Below are 9,179 nucleotides of genomic sequence, written 5' to 3' on the forward strand. Positions count from 1 at the left end.
AAATAAAGTAGCATTTTAAGTGAATTAGATTACTTAGAGACTTTAGGTGAAAGCACACCAAGCCAACACATGGAAATTTTTTCACTTTTATAAAAAAGTTTGATAATTTTTTTTTTTTTTTAGTGTAGGCACTAGATGCCAGGTACCCAACAAAGCAAATTTATCACTCCCCTCTTCAGCTGGACAGGGTACATAAAATAAAATAAAAATGGGGTCAAAATAAGGACAGGGAGAGATTGTTTACTGATTATCATGACAGGCAAAACAGATTCAGCTTAGGGAAATTTATTTAATTTATTAGCAATCGAATCAGAGTAGGGTAGGATAAATAAACCCAAAATTAAAAAACATTTTCTTCCCACTTCTTTCTTCCTGGGCTCAAATTCACTGCGAATTTTCTCTTTCTTGTGTATATGAGGACCCAAAACTATTGAGAGGATAAGAATTCTAGAAAAAGTTAACGAAAAGGTTTGCAATATCTTCAGAAGGAAGGATATAACCAATACATAGTAATGCTTTTACAGTAATGTATATAGTTAAATAGAATATGGAGGCATTGGGGATCAAATACCAATAAAACTGGTCAACAGAAGAGACTAGAAGACGTAAAAAAACAAACCAGAAATTAATAGATATATTCTACAACTGGAAGGATGACAGGTAACTCAGTTTGCCTTTAGGTTGGTGGCAAAATTAACTCTGTCACTGATGATACAAATTCATTAATGTTTTATAAAAGCAATAAGATAGATACTAACCAAAAAAAACCAGCTGGAAGTTAAGCTGAAAATAATACATCTGTATTGTTGGAAGAAAATGAAAGATTACAATAATATTCCATATTTCATACATATACAGATTCTGTGATATTGTAAGTGTGGTTCATTCATGTCAACTAGTTGTAGGAAATAACGCTCACATTTATTTGTATGGAAAAATAAGTTTTGCAGTGTACTGACATTTTGTGTAAAAAATATACTGTGGCATTATTGTGCAGGAAAGTTAATGGTTTTGAGCCAAGGCTTAATAAATATACTCTTCCCAACTGAGCAAACAATTTTTCTTCAGTCAATGAATAAGAAAGAAATAAACAGCAACGGAGGCAACATCAACTCTGTGTCATATGAGTAAGGTTGAAAAATACAATTTTAATTTGACTCTGTATAAGCCTCACTGACACCAGATCAATATTTCATAACATGGTAAGATTTAGTCCATGTCTTTACATATTAATGTAACCAAATAGGACATTCCAGTAGGAAATCTCATTGTGTGTAGACTTCATAATAAAAATCAAGAAAGTTTCATACATCCTGTGATGCTGTAAGTTTTAGCTTTCATATTTTCCAGATTCTGTACTGCATTAGTATTTAACTCTGAACTTTATATAAAGTGTTAGCAAGTTCCTCTCACAGCACAGTTAGACAAAACAATCCTTTTCCAGCCCAAGAACCAAACACACCACTGCAGCTTCAGGCCTAAAAAGTATAATCAGGAGTGAATTGAGGAGAGCAAACTGGGAGGATGTGACTTCATAAACTGAAGCTGTAATTTGACAATTAAACCCAATATGTAAATGGACCAAAACTTATAAAAGTGTGAAAACTCCTGACCCAGCATCCATCTTGGGTGTAGCCTTAGCTAAGCTCTTTTACTGCCCAAGGTGTATCCTTTGAAGTCCTTTTTAATAAATTCCTGCTTTATTCCTTTAAATCTCTCTAGCCTCTGTTCTAGGTAGCCTCTCTAGGCATTACGTGCATATTTTTGCCTGTGTTTAAGACTTTTATCCCTCTGGATTATATGTAGTCTTTATATAATAATATTTAAATATATGAAGGATTACAATAAACTGATAATTTATAATCCATTCTTCCTCAGGATACACTGAAAACATTTTGAACTAGGTTCTATAAGAAAATCTATTTATATCTCTGGAAAAGATAATCAAGACCTTATATTTCATATAAATTATGGGAAGACAGGAATCTTATGTTGTAATTAAAAATAAGAAAGAAAATGAACCAACAAAACACATAACCAAACCCCCAAACAATACTATGCTTTCCATTCCACAGTGAACAGGAATTTAGCTAGAAAGAGGATACCATCTATACTAATGAGTTCAGTCATCTGAAATGCATTAACCACAAATTCTTGAAACATTAAATGCAGCTAATAGAAGCACACATATCTATGACTATTCTTTTTTACTGAAATTGTGTTATGAGAAGCAGTGTTATAGTAAGAAGAATTTCATACCTTCTGCAAGACAAATGACATGCATTCATCACGGAATTCTAACTTAAATATATTACAGAGCTATTAGTTGGCATATTTCAATAATTAAATTTTGGCTTTAGTACTAAAGACACAAAAGTTTTGGAAGAATGTGACAAATAAACCTGACAATAATAATAAAAAATATTCCTGTGGGAAATGATGTGGAAGATGTACCTATTTCCATGGATGTATATGGCTGGGAGGTGCAAAACAACTGGAGAAGCATCGGGAATTTTTTTTTATTCGACAGATGTTCTGTTATTTCAAAAGTGAAACCATTAAGAATACAGTTGTGATGAATGAGCACCTGAAAAAATTGTACTAGTAAGGACTTTATTCACAGCAAAGTGAGCTTTTTAATAAGATGCAGTTATAAAGAAACTGAGCACCTATAAAATACCAGGATCCACAGTAAAAATCCATACATCTTAAACTCTGTATGTTCTTCTAATCAAATGCATTCTGATGGTGTCCACAGACTGTGGATGAACTTTTCAGTGGTGATAGACTGCTTGTCTGTCAGTGACAGACAATTTTTAAGACTTCTATTTCTGTGTTCATTACATTTTTTAGTGCCTTTCATACTGAAAGTAGTTTTTTTTTATTTTTTGGTGTTGTTGACATATGAACTTTAATAGACTTTATGTTCAATCTTCCACCTTGTGACACTAATACTAAACAACTGAATATTTGCTCAGAGCAAGCCCTTGCAGTGGTTCATTAGCCTATTGCTCCGCCATGCACTCTCTCATAATTAGATATGGATCTACCACACACCACACAAAATGGCTTGGAGCACTGACATACAGAACAGATAGTCACATACAGCAGAACAGAACATGGAAAGGTAACAAAAATGTTTCAGGATGAAATCAGGAAGTACTAATGAAAGAGAATTCATCAGATTGAAAAAATAATAGATGAGGGACCAAAAGTATGAGACTTCACAGAGATGAAAGATGTTCAGGTGATAAATGGAGAATGACTGATCACAAGAAGTCCACTCAGTAAAATTATCAGTTAGCAACCTTAAAAGAAAAATAATTATTTTTCCACACAACTTATAATTGTAGGTATAAATTACTTCCAAATAGATAAGACAAGTTATCAGTGCCTATTAAATGCAGCATTCTAAATGCAGTATCTAGTTCTGAAATCCCTCGTGGCCTGTAGCTGTGAAAAACATATCACTGGAAGGATAATTTTGTACTTGTTCTCATATTCTTGCCTTGTTGTCATATCCTGAATTAGGAAAATTGGAACAGATGACCCATTGTCCTGTACAGTGTGATAATTTATAAAATCTCTTCTGTATCTTATATAAATACGTTAGAATGTGAATATAGAGCCCAATAATAACTGATAAGAACATTTCCAGAGTAAGTTTGCTGAAACAATTTTTAGGCATTTTTGAACAGTTTTTAACAAAAAAATCATCAACAGTCATTTGATCAATGTATATGTGTAATTAACCAGAGTAGAATCAGAGTCATGTAATTAATTACTTTGTTACTTTGATTTCACTTTAAAAGCAAATGCATTCGGAGAAAACAAAGTTGATAGAATCCACAAGGTATTATTTTAGATATTACCCACTGTAACTATTGAAAATTTTTAACCAGATGATATTTGGATGAATAAAATGAAATCATATTGGAATTAGTGAAACTATTATTGTAACAGAGCTTTATTCCTATTAGCAGCTGAGGTGTTTTTCTTTTTATTCATTATACTGTTCCTATGACTGCCTGTTTGACTTTCACGCTGTTGATGTAAATGAACTCTTTCTTTGATGATGATAATATAGTACAGCAGCAATATGTGCGTATAATTGTCCTCTTTAAAAGTACCTTTTAAATTTAAATCCAAGATGCAATTATTTTAGATATGCAAATGATCAAATTTAGGATAATGCTACAAGAGAAATTCATAACAGGTTCAAAACAGAGTAGAAATGGCTATCTCTGCCTTAGGCTTACTGTAGATTTCCTGACAGAATTCAAACATACTCAGCTGAATAAAAGAAATAACACCTTGTAAGGATTATGTTCTTCTGTCAGAGTCCAGTGCTCTGTCTCTAGCTTCTTGCAGAGAAACCCTCCTCTGCATGAAGAGGATTTAACCTGTGATATACCATACTTGCTGTCATTACATGGTGTTTTGCATTAAGAAAGGCACACAGGCAGTGCACTGAGAGCATATTACAGGCACATATTACAGTCAAATCACAGTACAAATCTCCTGCCCATTACTGGTTTCTCTGCGTGCTCTGTCATCCTGATGCTGAGCATTCCCAATCACTAGAGAGGAGCAATAGACTGAAGACAGCTGAAGTCCATTGACCTCTTAGAAGTCTGTGTTAATTGTTCTTTAGTTTTTATATTCTTTGTTGGGCTAAGCCACATTTACACTTTCACCAGGCTGGTCTTGCCAACTAAAGAAAGCAATAATCTCTGTTAGTTAGCCCCAGGAAGGCCACTTACACAACCAGTTGGTACACCAAGTTCATAAAAACGGTTTGGTTTAATATCCAATAAAGGTAGACCAGTCTTGGTCTTATTAGATTCATATTTGCAGAAGCCTAAATCTTTTTGCACTATGGAATTATGATATTCAGAGACTGATGTCTTTACATAAATATTGCAGTAAAGTCACTTCAAAAGACAGCATTCTCATTCTGTGTTGCAGTCATTTTCCTCTTCATTTCTTCTATTCTATCATCTTTTTCTATGCTAGGAGATCAGTAATAAACCAGGGGACTGTAGAGGATGAAACAAATCTTTGCATATCAAATGAAATTAGAAAATCAGTCTAATTAGGAAGATAAGAATTACAATCCATTGTAACTCATGTACAATCAGGCAAGGTCTTCATTTGTATTTAAAGGTGAGAGTCCTATAAGGAGCTCCCTCCATAATGAACTTGTTCATTCACTATTGGCATAAAATACGTCAATAATTTGTGCAAATACATACATGTATAGCTGGGTGTTTTATAGCCTGACTTTTAACTTGCTGTATATACTTTTGGTTAACTTTTGATGAAAAAAAGACTGTAGTTTCTGAATATTTGTTGCAAAGTTAGTCTTGGGAAAGGTAATGTGTATTTTCAGCCAGTGATCTAGGTATGTCAATCATCTCTTTTAAAATGTATCCCCATTAGATTCTCCTTTCATAGTGGAACACTGTGGCCTTGCAGTGTTGCTAATATGTCTCTTCATCTTCTTATGAAAATAAAGTATTTGTCCTTCTTGGACCAATGTGGAATCCTCTGATTCCTTCCCCCTCAAGGAAATCCTGAGAGCCCTCCTTCAGAGAGACTTACCACAGAGTTGCCCCAGCCTGCATGGACAGAAAGCTCTTCTTCATGGACTCTCACATAACAGCGATCCATCCCAATTCCTTTCCCCATATGTCTGAACTTCCCCTGGCTTCTCCTTTCCAGTTTCCTCATTGGTTGTGATACCCCTGGTGGCTCAAACCCCAGTCTGTAGCCTCTGGTAATGGGTGTTCACCCTCTCTGTCTTTTATGGGTCAGATGTTTTGCCACTACACGTCCAAAAACTCTCCTCCTTCCCTTTGGTTTTGCGGGGGAGGAGGGCAATACTAATCCTGGCAGAGCAACCTGACACTTCTGCAAATGGCTGGCTGTTTTGAGTCATTGACCAGTAACATTCCAGTCTCTCACAGCAGGACAATTAAACATAGAATATGTTTGTTTTCAAATATATAGAATATTCTGAGTTGGAAGTGACCCACAAATATCATTAAGTCCAACTCTTATGTGAATGGCCCATACAGGGTTCGACCTCACAACTTTGGTGTTGTTAGCACTATGCTTTGACTAGCTGAGCAATGTATATGTGTGTATGTATGTTTTCATGTGTGTGTTTATGCATATATACAATCACAATCTTTTCACCCAGATGTCAGGGATAAGAAAGAACAAGGTGGGAAAGAGTTTTTAGTGAAGGTGACTTAATGCAGCTATTTCACTTTGATCCCTTTGATCCTTTTGGCTCTTAGTCTAATAGCAGTTAGACATCACAATTACTAGAATCTAAACTTACCACTTTTTGGTGATAAAATTACTTCAGATCCATCCAAATCTTTCTTAAGTTTCTTGAATGTAGAACTATGAAACTGCTACTAAACAAATGAACAAACAGACAAACAAAAACAGAAAATAAAATAAAAGCATGCATTACTCCTTCGGTTTTAGTTTTAAAAATTATTTTCCTTTGCAATGCAAAATCCAAAGTTTCAGGATTTTTTTTTCTAAAAAATTGAGATTTAATTAGTTTTAGTTGCAAGAATTGATTTCAAAATACACATAAAAAAACTTCTCTGGTTCTGCTGTCAGTTTGGAAAAATAAATTATTACTACATGAATGCAACAAAATAAAAAACATGCTCCCCCAGTATATTAAAGCACGTGCTTATTTTTATAATTAAATAAAAATACTAAATATACTCTTTTCATAAACTATAATGCAAAACTTTTGAAAAAGCCTGTATAAATAAGTGGCATGAAACTTTGTCACATTATCTATTGCTGAAACTCTCAGACTTTAAAGTAGTCATAGCAGCATATGTTTTTAGATTATGCACTGTTTTTTCATTTGTAAGCTATGAATCTTACACAATGCTAAATTCATGCTTGATTTGTTAGCATTCGAGTTTGATGGGGATTTTATTTTTGGAGGAGGCTTTTTTATATAAAACACTATTAAAATCAATGTAAATATAAATTTACCTACATTTATGTAAGTTATTGCACAAAAACTCATACTCATTTGGACTTTACCTCTGTGTTAGTGATCCCTTCATAATTTCCTTTTCTTTCACACTCTGCTGTCTGCTAGAAAGGTGACTTACAGAAATATGGCAAGTCTCTATGTTCCTACATTTCAGGGACCAATTGAGAAGAGGATGGAGCTGCCTGAAAGAATTTTAGATACATAAAGGTCTGAAGGACCCTTAGATGCTTCTCACTACCAAAAATGTTGCAACAGTTATACTGTGTCCCTTTTCTTTGTTCCTTTTGTCCAAAGAATTAGTTGCATTTTGATAACATAAATAATCTTCCTCTGCAAAATTCTATTTGTGCAAGGAACCTATATCCCTTTCAGCTGTTCCACCTCTGACATTTGGAGAATTCTGGTCTTAATTGTATTTTCAGAAAAATATTTTCACAAAATCAAACTTACTGATTTCTGGTGGTTGCATTGAGCCAGTGACTCTTATGGTAGCAAAGGTGCTACAAACCCCCACTAATAATTTATGATCCAAAGCCATTTCTGCCCTTGTGCTATAAATTCAGCTATGTGTGCCATAGGTAGAATATTGCTGTTACAGAGAATGAAGTTACCATTTCATCATCCTTTTTATCATCTTTTGGTACCAGGATTTCACTTATCTTTAAATAGAAGATCCAAACACTAAATATAAAACTATAATAGAATATTGCTCACATTGAACTGCCTCCTCAAGCATTTCACTGCATTTTATGCTGAGGTCAAGGAAAAGAACTGCTGGGGAGTTGTGTAATTGAATTAAAAAGATTCTTCAAGATATGTAAAAATTACACCTGAACTGAAATCCATTATTAAAGGAGATTACTAAATCCACTATGGAGGGCTGGTTTTTCCCTGAATATCACTACAGACCTTGTAAAATATTGCACAAGTACTAGTTTGTTTTCCTTTCAGGTCTGTAGCAATTTTTTAGTCAAGAGAATTTCCAGAGAAAATGTAAAATAGGAATAAATGAAGAGAGAAGAGTAACAAGATTTGCTTCAACAGAGAAAAAAAAAAGGAAAACAGGAACTTGAAGAAGAGTTTCAGAGAGATCTTCAGAATGTATGGTCTGGGGACACAGCCAGAAATGCAATAAAGAGGAAAGTATGAGATACTTTGGAAAGGATGGACATTTATGAGAAAATCCCATATGTCTTTCAAGCCAATAACCTGCAAACCACTCCAATAAAATGTGATACCTGTGTAAGCCATGAGATACTCAGGAAAAAACACAATAGTTTAACAGAAACACAAAGTGTAGTAAAAATCAAAATCAGTGTAGGTAAGGCAAAGAAACATGGCTCACAGATCTATATAATTGAATGCTTGCATTTCAGACTATTGTGGAAAAGCCTGCAGAAGAATAGATACATTAATATTTACAGACTCTATAACTGGAAAATTCACAATGGTAAAAATTTTGCCTTATCAATCTTCCTGGAAGAAACATGTAAAAATATTGTATGGATGAATTAAAGAAGGCAAGTTATTTCAGAAAAGCCTTGATACCAATTACCTAAAAATACAAACGTACAACACGTTGTGCAAAGGTAGAATGGTAGATTATGAAAAAGACATGTAAAATCACACTTAATATGAATATATGTGTATATATATTGGTAGAAAGGCAAGTATTGGTATTCATTTAACACAGAATAGTTCAGTAGAAAAAGCAATAGAAATGAATCTTCTGAAATATATATTTGTTATGAAAATGGTAGTCAATTATTTTTTCTATTAGTACTAAGACATAGAGTGATAAAATATATTTTCATTATTTTACATCATGTCTTAAGTTTAAGCATTCACTTTTCAGAGTATTACTATAGAATAAAAAATGGAGAGTATCATTAAATATTTTTTTTTTAGTGAAGTATGGTATAACAAAAGTTAAATAAAACTAGCAATTAAAGTCTTCAGGTTCACTGGAAGAAAAAATAATATGTGACCCGAGTTTAGTAAAATTTACTTTTGAAATGTTCCTACAAAAATGCTTTGAAATGTTAGAAATTTCTCACTTAAATATTTTCAGGACATTGACTGACTTTTCATTTTAAAATATCAGATTAATAATAGGAGAAAAATAAACATAAAAATAAAC

General features: G+C 33.4%; 1 long non-coding RNA gene across 1 annotated transcript; it reads right to left on the bottom strand.

Annotated features, from left to right (window-relative positions):
* Positions 1 to 269: 269 nt before the first annotated feature.
* On the bottom strand, positions 270 to 8,965 carry LOC140682305 (uncharacterized). The gene is made up of 2 exons (XR_012053846.1): positions 6,350 to 8,965; positions 270 to 447 (listed from the first exon to the last, which is right to left on the bottom strand). It is a non-coding gene; the product is annotated as an uncharacterized lncRNA (long non-coding RNA).
* Positions 8,966 to 9,179: the final 214 nt, after the last annotated feature.

The sequence above is a fragment of the Taeniopygia guttata genome, chromosome 2 (assembly GCF_048771995.1).
Source record: "Taeniopygia guttata chromosome 2, bTaeGut7.mat, whole genome shotgun sequence".
NCBI classification, from domain to species: Eukaryota; Metazoa; Chordata; class Aves; order Passeriformes; family Estrildidae; genus Taeniopygia; species Taeniopygia guttata.